The sequence below is a fragment of the Cryptotermes secundus genome, unplaced genomic scaffold (assembly GCF_002891405.2).
Source record: "Cryptotermes secundus unplaced genomic scaffold, Csec_1.0 scaffold579, whole genome shotgun sequence".
Classification (NCBI taxonomy): domain Eukaryota; kingdom Metazoa; phylum Arthropoda; class Insecta; order Blattodea; family Kalotermitidae; genus Cryptotermes; species Cryptotermes secundus.
Window position 1 is genome coordinate 172,762 of NW_019719366.1, and position 19,618 is coordinate 192,379.

General features: G+C 39.4%; 1 protein-coding gene across 5 annotated transcripts in view; it reads left to right on the top strand.

Annotated features, from left to right (window-relative positions):
* Nucleotides 1-19,618, top strand: part of LOC111864797 (thrombospondin type-1 domain-containing protein 7B) — a 245,009-nt gene that overhangs the window by 121,127 nt on the left and 104,264 nt on the right. For 4 of the 5 annotated variants that reach the window (XM_023852328.2, XM_023852312.2, XM_023852345.2 and 1 more), the window contains one exon: nucleotides 8,988-9,040. The exons of the other annotated variant lie outside the window; for it this stretch is intronic. The gene's annotated coding sequence lies outside the window, so the exon portion shown is untranslated. The remainder of the gene's footprint in view (nucleotides 1-8,987; nucleotides 9,041-19,618) is intronic. 5 annotated transcript variants of the gene reach the window in all.

A 19,618-nucleotide genomic window follows, 5' to 3' on the forward strand; every position in this document is an offset into this window, starting at 1 on the left:
TAAAACTGCTGGCACTTGAAAACATACTAAACACCGTGGCTTGTGGTCTTTATTTAATATAAAAAGTCATGTTCCCGCTCAGATTTGAATGCCCTATTTTCGCTATCAACTTTTCTCAATTTACTATTTGACATGCTGTATCACTTACAGTAACTTCAAACACAATTTTAATTGAAAAACAGTTCTACTCTCACACTCCATAATCACACTTCACTTTCTAAAATCGCACTAACTGGGAGACATTTCTGCTAAAACTGGCACTTAACAAAGGCCAGGATGCCGAGAGAAACGGTAAACATCCCATCGCCGCGAGCAAGCTGGGAATGGTTACTATTTTGAAGGTGTCATAAATCCTTCACCACTACGGTCTTCCATTCAGTGTCATCTCGCTACAGAAGTAGGGTTGGGGGACTTGGAATTTCCATGACATGAACACAGTTATTAGAAAACAGTTTGAACTGTCCAACTCGATAAGAACGTATACAGTTAATTGCAAAATGCTGTAAGCTAATGAAACGTCCTATTTAAAACTGAAGTATATGCCAATACAGCTGTGAAGTTAAGATTTTTGAAAATAAACCTGAGACTTGGCGGGGGGCCGGAGTAAATCAAGTCGCGGGCCATCTCTGTCCTAGAAGATAGTACTCTTCAGACAAATTCCAATTCAGATCATGTTCTATTCTCTCGCTGTCAGTTAAATTCCCCACACAACGTTAATAAACTCATTTAAGAGCTTCAAGATAAGCATGTAAACAAAAGTAAACGGTAAAGTTGATCCATGTGCTTAACTAATTAAGCACTACGCCATCGAGTCGTGTGGTGAACTGGATATATAGATACACATTTTTTTGACCACAAGACTAGCTGGAGGTGAGTGGTCAGCTTCACGTCCCTGCCGCTTTACCCCCATGGAAAGAGCTTCCGATATCCATTGGATAGGAGTCTGGGTGGGCCCCAGGGCCGGTCTGGACAACATAGAGAAGAGAGAATTTTTTACCTTTTTTTATTGCTAGTTGGGTGGGACTAAGTCCCTTGTACTGCGACCACTTCTGGCCTACTGTACGAGCCCAGATGATAGGTGAGGGTGATTGTGGAGCAATTGGTGGAATGAAGATTGGCAGGGGAAACCGAAGTATTCGGAGAAAACCTGCCCCATCGCCACTTTGTTCACCACAAATCCCACTTGACCAGAACAGTGATCTAACCCGGGCCGCCGCGGTGGGAAGCCAGAGACTAACCGCTTGAGCTATGAAGTTACCGCGACTTGAACTCCGAACCCTCGGTCGTGCAGCACATAACAAGTCACCATACCGACTACGCTACAATGCTGAACCATTCATATAACCCCTTTTATGAAAGTAGTTAAAGTCATAGGCCTATCTTACTGAAACTGTCGAAGCGGAAACGTATGAAATGGCCTATAACTATTTGATTATCTATCACCTGATTGTAACGCAACGAAGAGGTATATTTGATTGTGACATTAAGAGTGAGCATACGCACTGCCATAATCTTCTCACTGTAATGCTCCAAAAATAGTGTTCACATCGTGTTTATATCGAACGCTATTAAAGCGGACTAGCTGCCTGAATCTAACAACCAAATATTTTCATCACTTGAAGCTTATGAAAGTAATTCATCTTTAATTCCAGTTTGCCGCCATGACTTTTCTCTGGTTCACTTTGCTCTGACACTCGTTCGACCGGCATCTCACCTGGGACTTCACTCAGAAATATCTGGTTCCACTAGACGTTAATATTTTTTCTATTCTGTCTCTCTACCTGTGGTTCTTAATCTATCAAAGTCAAAAACAAAATAAAAAGTCCGTGGTTTTAGTCCGCAAACGAACTATACCGACCGAGCGACCGCCGATTGTCGGTGAAGTTAGTGCCAAATTTTGCGGATAGAGAGTGTCGCGTGGTCAGCGCAACGGATCCCCGCGGCCGTTCATCACGGTTTTCTAGACCGGAGCCCCTATTTCTTTGAAATAGCTCCTCAATTATCCTCATGAGTCTGAGTGGACACCGATCCAGACCCACTACTTCTCAGAAAATCTGGTAGCGCCGGGAATCAAATCCGGACCTCTGGATCTGTAGTCAGGAACTCTGACAACTAGACCACTGAGGCGGTCTCTTAATTTATCTGGTTTATTATTTTAGATCTTATTAGTCCTACATTTAATTTAACCTAAATTTCAAACAATTCGTTTCTTGTCTTATTCAATTTAGCAGAGCACTTCTTTGGAAACCAATACTCTCTCAGGTAATGAAATTTTCTCCCTTTAATGGAACCCGAAGTTATATTGACGTGTTCACCAGAGCCTATCACTCCTTCATGCCCTGAATAAGTCCATTCCACGTCGTCCTATCACATCTCTTTACGATTTTCTTTTAATACTACTCTGCCATCTACTTACATCTGCCAAGCGGTCTCTTCCATGCATAATCCTAGATATTCTCAAATTCTAGAGCACTAGGAATTTATATCTCAGCTAGGTTACTACTTATCGCTATTCAATAGAATCTCTCGGAACACCATAACCTCTCTTGGAACATCTGACAACTTAAAAATCGTACGTACGGCAACTTTTTCATTTTTTCAGTCGCCAAAGTAACCTCGGTTGTACTCAAAGCGTGTAAGATAGTTCACTCAGTGATTACTGATCCTTATGTATTAAATGACACATGTATTAATGACGACCGCCTTTGTGGTCTAGTGGTCAGAGTTCCTGGCTACAGATCCTGAGGTCCAGGTTCGATTCCCGGCGCTATCAGATTTTCTGAAAAGTAGTGGGTCTGGAACGGAGTCCACTGAGCCTCGTGAGGATAACTGAAGTGTTGTTTCAAGGAAATAGTGGCTCCGATGTAGAAAACCGAAATTAACGGCCGTGGGGATTCGTTGCGCTGCCCACGCGGTACTCTAAATTCGGCACTAACTTCACCGACAAGCGGCGGTCGCTCGGTCGCCATAGTTCGCTTGCGGACTAAAACCACGGAGTTGTATTAATAACATGATAGTAAAGGAAAATTTTTAATTAGTCGGACTTCATTCCCACTTGAATGAAACGAGGTTGAACCTCCGTCAAGTACGTGTAACAAAATTGAAAACAGATTTCGGGATAGGGTTGGCTATGGCCAAATGTTCCTCTGGCCAGATCCGGTAAAATTCTAAAATTTGAGACCACGCACAACTGTATTTTAACGTAAGCACATTGAATAAACATAAAGAGAAACGTAACTCATAAAATGGAATATTCGGCACTTATATCTTCCAATATTTCCTATTATATTTTAATTAATACAATACATTGCTTTTAATTAATTGTCAAATTTAAAATGGTAATAGTAAAATATGGAGATTGCTGAAGTGCATGTTGACACAATAAATGCATTCAAGCTCAGAAATATAAATACGTTCTTTACAATACGAATGGGACCTGTGATATTTCAATAATTCTTCCACTTGGGAACCTGATCATGCATTATTATTTACATGCTCTTGAGGAATGCGGCATGCTACATCCTGACATCTTCCTAGATCTTTCACACGGGCACAATTTGATTCCATTACTATTCCGAACTACCCATCATGCTCTTCCAGTAACGCTTGTATGCGGGGAATCCCTGAGCAGGGTCATAGATTCGTTATGCACAGCGACATTGCAGGATCGTGCTCCCCAGATATTACTGATATCAGAAACCAATAACTGGACACATGCATTTGGAACCAGTACTGCCAGCTCAACGGTTTTTGAGCTGAATATTGTGGTAGCTTAAAAAGGCATAGGTAGAAAATTCTGTTCACTAGGGGGCTTCGGTTTACGTTGTATTCGGGAGAATATTTTTACTGAGAGGAATAATAAAATGCTGGAGAATATATGTAAAGAAGCGATCCATGTTTAGATTTTTACCAGATGTTACTTGGATGGACAAGTCGATGAGTGGGGGAAGGAGGGAATAAGCAGTAGACATGATAAAGATGAGAAATGAATACAGAAATTTTAGTTGGAAAATCTGAAGGGGTGGTACTAATTATGGCATGTAGGCTTAGGCTCATATATTTAAATAAATAAAATAAAATATCAATTAAACCAGTGATATTTTTATCACTTTTAAAAGTTTTAATACAATTTAATTCGTGGCTGTGTCGACGGCTTCCTTATCAAGATTATACGAGAGAAGAGTATAAAAAATATAAAAATATAAAGTATGAAATTTACAAATCTAGTTCCATTAGTGTCTTCTAGCTGAGTGCCGACTCACAGATGAAGTCCCCAGTTACCAATCTGAATAACATCTTTAGGCATTGTCATACGTGACAATATTAAAACGAATCATGAATGATTAATATTTAGGAGTGTAGGTTGGGTCTAATTGGCTCAGTATGTGGCCCAGTCTGTCTTTTCTACTGCATGTACTTGGTTCTTGTGCTGTTGCATTATCAAAGCAGAAACAATCTTGGTCTATTCCCGATGCAGCAGAATTATCCACGGCGATACTGACATAAAAGTTTTTTGAGTCGAATATTTGTTGAATTAATTACTGGGGAAATGATAAAAACCGAATGATGTAGATTAGTTGATCACAAATCCCATATGACGCGAACGAAAATCGAAACCGATCCCCGCTGCTGACAAGCAGTACAATGGTCTGTAAATTCCTCTAGTGAGGAATTAATGCTTAGAAATATGTGGACTCCAGAGCCTTATATAAGATCCGTGGCTCATGTTACATATTATTCGAGATGAGAATGTTAACAGGCCTACAATTCGAATGTGTTACCACGAAGGTTAATCCTCAACGGACAAAGTTAACTTTACGAACGTTATAATAATATCTGTAAGTAAAGTAAAGTAAAGTAAAGCCGTGAAGGCCCATAGGGTTGTGAGACATTGAGGGTCCCACATTATCTAGACAATCGGTTCAAAGATGGAGGTAAGGTTGTCAGCCTTACGCGCCGGCCGCGCTTTACTCCCCAGGAAAATTATTTAATTAATCCCTGGTACTAATTTCTGTTAGAGGCTGAGTCGACCCCAGGGCCATAGTACGGGCGGAAGGATTAGGTAAATTTAAAAAAATCCAATGACCTCATCGGGACTTGAACACGCAACCTTCCGGCTTATAGCATAGTGCCTCAACCAACTACTAGTACAATTTTCCATACGTTAGAACTCGGTTTGAGATCCAACAACAGCAACGGATGCTTTACTTGATGACCTACTTAGTTTTCTACGGGCGTCTTTTACATAATTTGGTAAATATTTATCGAAGCAAAAAATATATACGTATATATCTGCCTTTTATTCTACTGTAAGCAATAGAGCCGTCCCATGAGCCGTGCTTTGGGCGACTCTTCTGACATTCAGCAGAAGACTAGAATTTCAGTGTTACGTGCCTGGAATGTCTTTACGTTACTACATAATCTTTGTGAACGAAGTAGGCATGATGCTGTTAGCATGTAGGCGGTTTTCGTGCGAAGTATACATTTATGAGTGTATAATTCTTTCTATAGCATTTTCAGCACACTTCAACTCGGATGTGGCGTCACATTAGCGGCTTAGATATTTTCAAAATTGGTATGAATATTATGACATTCAGTGTCAACATTCGAGATTTCGTGACTACAACAATAATTAGCAACGACAACTTAACTAAAATTGTAGCTGTAAATTATGTTTCTTCCCCCCCCCCCTTGGCACTACAGCCCCAGTGGGCCTAGGCCTACCTCCATGAACTTCTCCGTTCACTTCGGTTTTTCTAGATCTTACACATTCGATAGGACTCCTTGGGCGGTTGATCAGCTCGTCGCAAGGTCTCTACTTGCACACACGAACACAGACACACACACAACTAGACATCCATGCCCTGAGTAGGATTCGAACCCACGATCCCGGTTTCCAAGCGAGCGAAGACAGTACATGCCTTAGACCGCTCGGCTACCGTGACTGGCAATTCTGCTTCATATTATAGGAAATTGTAAATTGCATGGATAATTTGTATTAAAAATATCTTCCATTGTCTGATAAAAATAAGTATGGTCATAGCACATTTATTACAAGCCTTGCAATGTGTCTAAAGCATAAGATGAAATCTGATTCTTACTTTCTGAATGTACTAAATTCTTCAAAGTTTCGTCACAATACCAAGGTAACTAAGAGACTGCTCCAGCTTGGTATTTTGGCATTTTCACCTTCGATTGAAATTGTCATTTCTCGTTAATTAATTTGTTAAGCAAATAGTTAATTTCTTACACATATTTGTCGAGTTGGAAATTAAAATGTCAAAGTTCTTCCTTTCTTCCATTAAGCACAAGGTTATGAAGACGTACCGGGGAATTGAGGAGTAATTCCACGCATTCTTAATGTTAGGACTAGATAGAGGTGAGTTTGAGCTTCGCTTTCCTGTCTCTTTAACTCCAGTGCTCATTAGGTAAGAGGCTAGATGGACCCTGCCTCTGTCTGGACACGCGGGCTAAGAGAGAAATTCCTACCACTCAAGTTCATCGAATTCCGGTCGTCCAGACGGTACCCAATCGTACATTTAAAATATTATCACGTGTTAGTGATTAAACACGGTGTTGGATTGACAATTTAATTTATTGTAAACTTATAACCCGTGATTTCAGGTAACTGTAATGATACCGATAATGTACACACATAATAAATCAGTACAGCACACACTGAGTCTCAGTCTTCTCCAGTCATCGCTGGGTTACGGTTCCTAACAATGGAGTTTCTTCTATTTCCGTGTTCACGTCCTTGCTGGATGGCGACTGTCTCGCAGCTAAATAATTACCCCAGATGTTGCCTTGCTCGCGCTCGCTCTATAGTCTCGACACGGACCGCACAGAAAATACCGTCCCGCAAAATTTCTCCAGTGTTGCGTTCGTATCCGTTGCGTTTACGTAGCCGTTGCCTCTTAGACGACTATGTAATCATGTCACAATATGAAACCCTTATATACGTAAAATATTTTTGTGTGTAATAACTTTTGCAGAGATGGATTCAGTTAGTCGATATGGGGATACTGCTGATGGAAAGAATTTTAAATATTTTGTTCGTGTGAGCTGTGCTTTTCTATTCTTGTACCAGAAGTCAAAATTGAAGATTCACAGACTGCCTCAGAATTTATTCAGAGTCACGTATCTGAATGGAATAAAGATGACGTAGCCTCTCGCTATGTTCCAGATGCTACTTGCGCCTGACATTGTGCATCTAACGTGGCTGATTACAGTGATTTATTTTATGCTGCCACATATATCTTATTGTAAGGATTTAGTTACAACAATTCTTACAAGTTTCACTGAATTTTAATTATTACTTTTTAATTCCTTGCTTGCATTTCACTAAATAAATCAACTCTTTCAAGTCGGTTTCGGAACTACCGCTTCAAGTGAAGACAAAATGCAAAAAATTGACTTCAAGAAAACCGAGATTAACGGCCGTGGGGATCCGTTGCACTGACCACGCGACACCCCCTATCCACAAAAATTGACACTAACTTCGCTAACAAGCGGCGGTCGCTCGGTCGGTATAGTTCGCTTGCGAACTAAAGCCACAGCGTTTGTTTTGTTTTTATTTGCGTTCATAATAATGTCTCTGATGAAACATTGAATTAGTCGAAATAACTTGAGATAACTGAATTAAGCTAGTAATATGATGAATGTAAATAAATGATGAATTATTTTAACCGCCGTCACGTTCACCTACACGTTTGACGTCACTTTTAACTGGCTTCTCCTTTGATGCTTCAAGTCCCATAAGTTTGTCGCCACCTTTGTCTGCCCTACCTGGTGCTGCCGGGGCTGAAGTTGCTAGGCCGTGGCTGGTTCCGGCTTGACCAGGCTCCACCGCTTCTTCCGGCTCCACGCTTCTTCCTTCCGTTGAGATTACAGGGGGGTTGAATTTCAGGATGGGACCTGATGGTATGGGCGCCAGCATACAGCTAGAGACTGTTTGCGATTCATTGTAAAGGGGGGGAAGGCGTGAGTGGGTGAAAGCTGGCGATGGGTTTGACTAGCTAGTGGCGATGAGTCTCTCCTCAGGTCGGCTACGGATCAGGCTCGGACAAGTGAGGGTGAAGCACCTCTAACCAACACAAGTCACTGTATTCCTCCGACACTTTCTTGCTCTTTTTAAAGGCACTCGGCTGTACAAATTCACACTATCAGATCCAGTTTCGGCTTTCAAGGAGCTGGTGTTGCACTTGCACAAATTGCACACGAGAAGCTCGACTCACACCCGTCCGCTTATGGATTAAGCCAAACCCCGGTTTGAGTCGTTACGAGAAAAATATGGTACTTAGAATTTTCCTTTGGCGCGTGAGATGCGGGGTTTGCCTCCGCCAAGTTCTGAAGTTGATAGTCGACTAAAATCTTAGACTGGGCTTTCGGCCGAGCCAGAGGTCCTAACTGAATTGTATCCGCCTATTCTCCTCTCTTCCTAATTTCTCGGATAGGCTGATTCAAATAAGAGGGGTTGGCTTAATTTGGTTCCGACCAATGACCGATTGTTTTTAAGGGAATTTCGCCCTAAAAGACAAAACGACGAAATTGACAGCGATGCAACTTATGAGGGGTCGCTAATGAGCTCCTGGCACTCCTACCTTTGACTTACGGCTGGTAGAGACTGTCACTTCTCGAATTCTCAAAGTGGCTTGCAGCTATAAGTCAAATTGTCAATTTCTAAAGAAGCTCAGTGGGGTTTCTTGAAGTAGTATTTCTGCCTTTCTGGAAAATAACACCAGATTCTTGGACGCAAGGACTAGCAGATGTCCTGTCCGCGCAAGTTTGGTCTATCTGCTCATCGCCTACTCCTTGACCTGACTGTGTCTTAAACCTCTGTTTCTTCATAATTCTTAGTACCTACTCTATCAGCTGCTGAAATAAAAAAGAGGAGGGAAGGATTTCAATGGTGCGGTTACATTATATTTCCTGCTGATTGCTGTGTCCAGATATTTATTTTAATTTCATATTTCTAATTGTTCCAGAAATTGACCCCAGATGGCGGCGAGATTCTAGAATATTATACTCACCCCTGTGGGTAAGTTTCGGAAATGTTTTAAATGAAACCCTCGGCCCACATAAAAAATAAAGTGGGATTATTACAGACAAGACTATAACTGATTACATAACTCTGAAACATTGACTGTCTTTTGTTTAGAGGCCATGACTCAACAATTCATATTAATACAGATAAGGTCTTTGAAGTCTGATAATATAAATATTATTTATTATACTGCAATTGGGTTTTAGCCCGGTGGCAGTAGTACACAATAGGACACAACAGACAAGTAACACACATTACACTAAGTGACAACACGTTCAAACAGAACACAATACACAACAATAAGGACATTCTACCACAGTGAATACAAACCAAATACTTTTAACAACTACAACAATTACAGAGAAATACAAACAACTGTAACAAATACAACAACAACAAAAAGGACATCCTACCACAATGAATACAAACCAAATAGATTAACAAATTGAAACATGTGGCCATGTATTGTGAATTCCTCAATAATCATATACAAGGACTGCATAAATATATCACTCCAATCTACTCATATCATTAGCACTGCGGTTAGTAAAATATGTGGTTTAATTTTTAAACTTAGTTTCCATCTGCTGGATGGACAGATCAGAGAGAGATCACGTCTAAATTACGTTGAATTATGACATACTGGCCTATATTTGCCACCAAATATAATATCATCTAATTTGCTGACTGTGAACGGTCACTTACAGTTTGAAACATCCAATTTGTTGGGGAACAAAGGGAGGAGCTAGGATAGATATTCTGTATTTATTTTGCATACTCACTCCACCATAGACTCATTCGTATGTGCCAGAACGCTCTGAGGTGGGCTGTGAACCAGGCAAACAGCAGGAGCATCGAATTATACAGGCAACACACACTCGGTCTTTAATTTCGAGGCAGTTGTTTTGTTACGGAGAAAAGGAGATTCTTTAATTTGTTTTATGTACCAGTTGGTAATTTTAGTGGACACAAATATTACGTATAAGGACTTCACCAGGAAAATATCTCCATATGAGGCTGTAGTTCTAAGCTCTCTAATAGCTCCTCTGTTAGAGATGAAGTTAAAAGGAAAGCTGTCACTATGCTTAAATAATCAGTTAAGCACAACGCCATGAAGGTTTGTGGGGGAGTTGAGGTATAGTACCACCATTCTTAATCTCGACACCAGAAGGCGGAGAGTAGTTAGTTTCACGCCCCGGCCGCTTTATCCCAGGTGACTATGCGCCTGTTATCCATTTGATAGAAAGATTATGCCTCAGAGCCAGTCTGGACACTATGGAGGAAAAAGAGCTATCTTGTGTCTGGTGGGAATGGAACTCGGTTCCTCCAGTCCGTAGTCAGTCACTATACCGACTGAGCTACCCCGGAGTTCTGTAAGACGCTCCCAGACGTTGCTTGGCTGTAAATACGATTATAGACCAAACCATTCTTCTGCTGGTTAAGTTAACTTTTTTACGTTTTCTTTTTTAATTTCTTTGGGTGGGGTGAGACTGAGTCCGCTTGGTACGTCGACCACTAACTAGTCTATTGTACCAGCCCCGAATGACAGATGATGAATGTGGAGAAATCGGTAGAATGAGAATTGGAAGAGGAAACTGAAGTAATCGGAGAAAACCTGCCCCAGTGCCACTTTGTCCATCACAAATCCCACGTGACCTGACGTGGGCTGAACCCGGGCCGCCGCTATGGGAAGCCGGCGACTAACTGCCTGAGCTATGGCACGGCTGCTTTTATACAGTTAGTTAGTTAGTTAGTTAAAGTAAGGGCTGACGGAGTGGATCGACGTAGCGACAGCCCTCTTGGTTCATGTTCAAGTAATTCCCAATTCAGGTCTCGTCTGGGTTAACAGGTAGGCTGATAGAGGCTTTCCGTGATTTTCTTTAGGCTCTGTAATAAAATGCTGAAATAGTTAATTTAAAATAGACGACAACAATCCTTAAATGTTTACACTCAGCCACCTTGTGTCATTCGATGTGCCTTATGCGGTTCAAATTGCATCTTAAAGACCACGTCAATGGAATACGCAGCAGGGTTGGCAACCCTGTTTACGTTATCAACACGCAGTCCTTGTTTATGGATTTCATTTTGGACGCGTCCATTGCCCGATATTGTAGAAACTAGAAAACACGTTTCCGAAACGGGATCTGTTTTCGAAACTTTATGTTTTCTACTTTCTACAATATCGGGCAATGGAAAAGTCCCAAAACCCAGTAATTCTGAGTATTATACACCAACGTCGTAACCCTTTAGAATCTAGTGTCATCGTATTTTGGAAAGTTGGTTCTAGTTCCTTCTTCAAGTGAACGGAATGCAGAAGGAAACTGAATGTAGCTTTAAGTTTAGTTTAAGATATATTCCCATAAGAAATGCCACTATTTGCTATCAAAACAGCTCCTTAATATCACACAATATTCATGAAAATAAGTTATTCTGCTAGCTTTTAAAAACCGAAAGCAAAAATGTATGGATGTTAAACAGTGAAAGTTAAGTCTATAAGTTGCGATGGAAATACACAAAATAAACATAGCATTTGGTTTATAAATTAAAGTGAACACTGGGCAGATTAAGAATGATCATGCATAAAGGTTTGCCAAGGATTATGTCACATGGAATATTGATGTGTCCGCTGTTCAGTTCGCTCAGAGACAAAGAGATGGGTGACATACATGGCCTTTGTAATAAGTTCATATTTTTCCAGCAAACTGCTCTGTACCTTTCTGTTTTACGCTAAATTTTACAAAAATGCAAAGGTCGGGCTTTGCTTGCACGGATAAATGCGTAGTTATTTTGATCTGCTCTGTATTCTCGGATCACTACTTTCAGATTCGCGACGAAATTATCCGCGCTTTGTGTGCAAGCATGGAGGCCTGCACCCAGTAACATTTTTTTGTACATTTTTTTTTTTTAACTTTGTACCCACTTCACTGTTCAGATGATAGCTTTAATAACTGTGGACTAATATGTCTGAATATCTGGAAATTATACTTCTTGTTTGCAGTGTTGTATATCCTCATATATCTCGTACAGATTAAGATAAAATTTGTCCCCGTGCTTAACTAAGCCACACTCCATGAAAATTTATGGGCGAGTGGTGATGTAGCTTCAAGGTTTCTGAACCTCATCAATACTTGGAGTTCAGTGTAAAGGTATGTGCCCCAGCAGTTTTGCCTCCCTTTTGAATAAGGATCTGGGTGGGTCCCAGGTCCGGTTTGAACGCAATGGGAAGTCCCTATCCCTGACAGAAATATAATCTCGATTTCCCGGTGCTGAAACCATTAACTAGTCACTATATTCACTGAGCTACACTGATTCTGATTCTAAATTCTGGGCTGGGTTCCGGAAATACAATTCTACTTAGTCTTGTTTAGATGGTGTGTTTATTTCAGATAAATTATATACTTATGAAGGTTCATTTATGTCCGATATTCAACAATAAGAATGAGGCAGCTCTGCGAAAATATGAGGTGGATGAGTTCTTCTGTCATTTACAGCGTAGGTTCCTCGTAACCGAATCTTTCGGAGCAACCATAACAATAAATATGGAGGGATAAAAAAATGGGGATAAATTTCTGAAAGTGATAGTTAACGTTCGGTTCAGATTCCTTTATTAATCTATGTCCTAGGAAAACCTAAAAATAAAAATATTTGGTATTATTTTACTTTAACATGAAACCTGTTGTCACTTTCTGTCTCGAAATCAAGAACATAAATTGAGGTTGGATTTTATGTTCTCACATCTGTGACTTTGAAGAGTAAAATAGGGGTAATGTGGGATGATAGGACGTATATTTCGGTAAAAATTTGTCGACGTTTCGGAGGAATGTTGTATCTCCGTTTTAAGGGCCTAAGAGGAAGTTGAACACAACCATCAAACAGAAACTAATTCCTGGCTTGCTTCTTACTTCATACTTACTCTTTGATCCTGAAGATGCAGGCTGTACGTTCCTACGAAACGTCAGTAAACTTCTACCATACTATACAACGACACATCTCAGAAAACAGTAGGCCTGATCTTCATGGATAGATGTTTTCATAGAGTAAAGAGCTGATGTTCATATTTTTATTGAAGGCCGTGTCTAGAATCGGGAGGTTGGACTCTGACTTTCCACTGCGGCGGTCCGTGTTCCATCCCAGGTCAAGTCACTTAGAATTAATTGTGGACAGAGTGGCACTGAGGAAGGTTTTCTGAAGGTACTTTGGTTTCCTTTGCTAATTTTCATTACGTTAACGGCTTCATATATATATATATATAACCAATAGTCAACTTTAAAGAAACAGCCCAATTTCTTGCTCCTATTCTTTTGACATTTTAAAATATTTTTGGAAACTTCTCAGAGTTCATTACGTTCTAATTCCTTCCGTTTTTTCTCTAAACATTTTGTTTTTTGCGGATTTTTCTGGTTCTCTCGCAATGTATTTATTCACTTTATGGTCAGTCCGAGCAAGGCTCTAGACATGCACTCAGGGGCACCAACTATTCTTGCTGAGGTTCCTCGTGAATCTCTTCAGTCCCTACAAGCCAATTCCGAAATTGTACCTCAATTAGGTCACTTGTTTCCCACCAAATTCTTTTCAATTGATTGTTCAAAACTTTGAATAAGTAGCAGGGGACAAGGGCGAAGGGGCCGTCTTCCAAATTTAGGGTCACCGCTTTTATCTTATAAGGACGGATTTATGAAATTTTCAAATTATTCTTACACCCTTATTCGCTCATATATAAATTCCAGGCATGAGTTCTACAGAATTCTGGGATTCCCCATGGGAATTTTTTAACCTTCACCACATTTGAATATATATTTTTAAGAACATATTTTGTACAAAATAAATATTAACGTAAGGACAGAAGGGACTTAGATGTTGAGTACCACAGAGATACGAGAACATACGTTCAACACAGAACCTAAATATAAACCAAGTTAATTGGACGACATCACAATTGACAATTTTATATGATATTAGCTTTCAAAGGAGCTTCCTTCACAATGCAGAGCACGCATAAGTCGTTAGGCACTGCCCATTTGACTGGTTTTATTGCTTGCTGCTTAGAAACAGAACACAAACCACAGATATTATAAATCCAGACTCAGGGCTGTTGCTAGGAATCAGAGAGAACGGATGATCTGTTAATTGAGTCACGTGACAACAGGCTCTCCCGATGTCATGAACCACTCATCAATAACACAGCGACCGGCTGCGCCAATTGCTGTTATGCATAATCTGTGTCTGGGAATTAAATCAACAGCCCTCGTGACGATTTAGTTTAGTTGGAAATGATATGAAATATTTATCTTTCATTTTATGTTCTGTGGATTCCAGGATAGTCCATTTGTTAATAGCATTTAGTTCTCTCTAATTTTCCTTTGTACCTAGCACCGAGCAAGCGGTCTCAGCGTTAGCGCTTCTGGTTTTTATTCCGAATATGTTTGTTGACCTTCGGCTGGTACACCGACAATTATGAAGTTTTCGTAGGTTTCTCAGTTCCTCCATGCGAATTCCAGTTCGTAATTCATTGATGACCCTATCATTTACGGTTTGTACTCTGATCTACTAACAGCATCAGTACATAAACATAAACAATAAATACATGTTTTATGTATATTAAATAAAATTCCTGCATTTGTTATGAATTCGAAACTTAAACTTGTCTTAATGTACACATTTTAATTTCATGTTTACTTATATGTTTATTCACTCGATATTTTTATGTTCATATGTGAGAAAAATACTGGATTCTTGAAGTAATAGGATATAGACTGAATTGAAATGACTCAAGTTGGCCCACTGACGGAGTATTTTCAATATGATAGTAAACCTTCTTTTTCAAAGAAAATTATGTTATTTTTTTATGACCACAGCGACTAAGGGGCCCTCAAGCAAGACTATGCTCCATGGACATCTTCTTATTCTTATTTCGAGATTACAACTTTTGTACTGCATATCTGAAATGAAAGAATTGAAAAAGGGTTGAACTACTAGCAACATTTGAACACCACCACTGATGGCGTATTTTGCTTACAGCTAATCAATATTTGCTTTATTCTGGATGGCTACACATGCAATTAATGTTCCATTGTCTATGTGAAATCCCACAAAATAGTCATTCAGAATAGAGGAGCCGCCTGGTATTAATAGCAGCTGTATATGGGTCTACCTATTTAAGAGACAACGCTTTTCGTTAAATACAGAAGTGTGCACTCCACTGTGGAGCAACACTCACAGTTTCCCCTAGGTTCTTGATGATTTTATACCCTTCCTTTCCTTGATGTTCACTTATTGCTGGAATAAATTTGTTGTTCACTGAGATTACGAGCAGTTGCGGTGTTGCACTTAAAAAATTTGAAAGAATTCTTAGAGGAGATTCAAAAAGCAAAGCGAGTTTTGGATTACCTCAAAAGTAATATTAGCAGAAATTAATTATATGGTGAATATGAACAATATGGTTCTTAACTTTAATTGTTTCTTGCATCCTGTTGTATATTTAATCAATATTAGAGTCAATTTTACCGACCACACAACATATTTTTATTATTATTACACTACATGTTTCGACCTCAAGAGGTCATCCTCAGGTGTACGAACACAGCTGTATAATTACACGCAATCACATTCGTCTCACTTATTCGATCCTGTATCGAATAAGTGAAAAGACGAATGTGATTGCGTGTAATTATACAGCTGTGTTCGTACACCTGAGGATGACCTCTTGAGGTCGAAACATGTAGTGTAATAATAATAAAAATTTGTTGTGTAGTCGGTAAAATTGACTCTAATATTGAATATGGTTCTTACCTCACTTGCAGTCAGATTTAATTATAGTTTATTATGATAGTTTTAATATGGTTCTTCTTTGATAGAAGGCATCGAATGAGAATACAGATCTGTGATTGGTCAGAGGCCATGAAAGATGATGTACCGACTAAGTTAGCTTAAGCGGTAACGTTTCTGGCTTGTAAATGGTAGGTAACCTTTTAAAATTTTGGCTGGGACATCGAATTCCCTGACTGATGTATTGGCATTTTTTTTCAGTCTCCCTGTGAATATGGTATCAAGGGTAGGATTAAAAATAAAAAGTTATATTTGAATAAAATTAGGCTTGTAGAAACACTACATAATATACTTGCAGGGTCCTGATCATCAGACAACGAAACCACACTGTGGAATATATTCATCTTCCACTAAGGAGAAGAAGTGTAGCGACACGAACCAAATAGGTCCTAGATTAAAACGAATATTGAACATTATTTTGTAAACAGACTAATTGTAATAATTTTGAGATGTTTTAACAAAACAATGTACATTTTAGTGTTAGTTAAAAGATATAACATTTATATCTGTGATATAGTAATATTTGTTTCCATAACATACTCCGTGGCTTGTAGTCCGAACGAGCGGCCGCCGCTTGTTGGCGAAGATAGTACCAACTTTAGCTGATAGAGGGTGTCGCGTGGTCAGCGCAACGGATCCCCACGGCCGTTAATCTCAGTTTTCCAGACGTGTTGATAATGTCCTTCTGAAGATGGTCATTTCGACCGAAACATATAAGGGATGAAAAATTAAAATACAACTTTTATCAATAACAATTGACAATGGTTAAAAATCTGATATACAATTACTAGTGTGACCGATCAGGATGAGCCTAGTTAACTTTCACTAAAAAATACATATCCTAAATAAAGAACTGGTATGATCTCATCCCTTCTGTTTATTCTCATTTATATTTACACCACTGTTTATCTGTAAAATTTAAGTGGTGCAGATGCCAGAAATTACATTCTATCAGGAAATACAGCAAAGCAATTACTATGCATGAAGCAGTGATCAGCACCGGAATAAATAATGTTGCAATTTGTGATGTAATTGATATGCCCCTCATTTTATGTACCTACATGATTGATCAACAAGCTTGATTCATGTCTGGTCTGAGTGCAGTCAATCCTAACTCGTTCCTTCTGCAGAAGGAAGCCAGAGAGGTCCCCAGAACTTGTCCTGCTTCCTAGTTCTGTTTTGATGCACGTACAATAGCTCTAGCGTCCTTTGTATCACAGGTTGTTCATGTACAGAAATGCAAAGTAATATACCAGAACAGAAAACCTCGTAGTGCTGCATCTGAGAGGGATTTTCAGAGTCCCTACGCACAGTTTCATAACTCCGTAGCGTTAGAAGAGTGTACGGATTTTATGGACTGCCATTTCCAATGGCGCTACACGTATGAAAAGTAAAACTTTGGATCTCTGTTTGCTCTGTAATGTAATTTCAGGTTAGTTGTTCTAGAATATTATAATGGAATCAGTTCATGGTTTACTCATTTAAACAATAGTTTGGAAATGTCTTTTATATAATTAGTATGTTTTTATTTTGTCATTATACTGCTGGCCCTGGGGTCGACTCAGTCTCAAACAAGAATGAGTACCAGGAGTTAATAAAGTAATTTTCCTGGGGAGTAAAGCGCGGCCGGCGCGTAAGGCTAACAACCTTACCGCCATCTTTGAGCCGATTGTCTAGATAATGTGGGAGTCTCAACGTCTCACAACCCTCTGGGCCTTCACGGCTTGTTACAGGGATAGCTTTACTTACTTTTTTACATTATACTGCTAACCAAATATATGTCTTTTTTACAGTCCGTTGCTTTCATATAGTTAATCTTGTTAGCTGCAAAGGTTAACGAGTTTATTTTTTGCTATCCTTATAACACGAATCCTATGTTGTTATATGTGACTGCCGCTAGTTTTAACACTGAAGTAGCCGGAAGGTTAGTAGTTAGCAGTTAGGCGCAAGGAACAGCAATTTGTTCAAGTGGCCAAGGAAACTTCTTGATAAAAATATGAACTGCGCCACAAGTGAAACTTCTGAACTTATGCGCATTTCCAGAGCTTCGTGTTGTAGGCACGTAGAACGGAAAATTCCACTGCAATAAATTGTGCGCCCGTATTTCATTTCCTTCTCTCAAAAGCAATCTGTTTTCTTGGACTCTCTTGGATATGACTTGAAGGGATGATTCTACATGTTATTTGCATGTAGACTTTATTGTACTATATCTGGGCGACCTACGGAACATTTCAAAGTTGTTGCCATAACACCATGTTATCTTCTCATCTATGCCATCTATGTTGTTAGCTGCGCACGCATTCATATTGTGACTTCAGAATTGTGACGTCATGTAGTCTTCTTGGAGGATGAAGATGTTTCCGAGGAATATATTGTCTCAATCCTCAGGGAAATGGTTTATATATATAGCTTGCGAGGAAGGATGTGACTCAGACCCACAGACTGGGTCCCTCGGCTAAGATCGTCCTCCAGTTTCTCAGTATTTCAGTTAGGCCTCAATGACCAACTTCCTTGACACCTGCTTTTATAACTGATCTAATTCATCATGCACGTGTATAGCTTCAAAAAGGAGGCAGCATGTTCCTCCGAATCGTCAGTACATGTCTTCGAAGCTCTTGTTTTCACCGTCCAGACTACCACATACAGAACTAACACCGCTGATGAAGCCTCACAACTTAGTTGCATGTGTACGTAGTTGTCAAGTTTATGTGTGTACATTTGGTCGTCGACTTACGACCGGCCGCACTTACGACCTCAAAAAAATGAAAAATAAAAGATGATTATAATGTAAAAGTTTTTAAAAATAAACTATAAAGATGATAAATGATTATAAAGGTTAAAAAATACTATTAATAAATATATGGCCGACATACGACCAAATCGACTTACGACCTGTCAGTCAGAACGGAAGTCAGTCTAAGTCGATGACCAAGTGTATATAAGTTTTTGTTTGTTTTGTTTTTTCTTGTTTCCTATTTTAGATGTCTAGAAAAGCTGAATGTTCGTTATTGCAGATACAAATTAACTTCTGGCAGAACTAAGGAATATTGCAAATTTAAGACTGCATAGAATTCTTGTGTAAGTGTTTTTCCTTTTAAGAACGTTCACATATACGTAAATGCAAGACATCGGTGGGATATATATATAGCCCTATTTCATTGTGGGTCACATCGTAAAATAAGTTGCTTGTAGAAATTCTCTGAAGTTGCCTAACAATTTGTTCTTCATATGAATGTTATAGACATATTGTCACGGGCCGATAAGGACCAAATTTAATATCGGCCAACAACATTCAGTATATTGCGTACTTTTGGCTTTCGGCTTTAAGACGAATCGTGGTCCAAAGTTGTTCCATCATTTCGGCGTGCATTTCAGTTGGCATCCTCATGGAGAATGACTAACACAGGACGTGGCTATATCACGAAAACTGGAATTTCACATTAAACAGAAGCCAAGGAAACGTAGGAAGGAAGGCATTCGTTGTAGACCAATCATATGAAATTTAATCTAAAGTCGTTAAAATTGTTTTGAATAAGTTAAGATTTATAGGAAGGGGTAAGGGGCGCGGAATTAAAGGAGGGTAGCAATCTACTCTATATAACATACGTATGAATAACGCGTACGGACTAGGAAAAAAAATCTATTAAATTTCTCTCTTCTTTACAGGCAATTTGAGGGTCGTAATATTAAATAATCATGTAGTGATGGAGGTGCATGGATTTGAGACTGGTTAAGCCATACAATTAC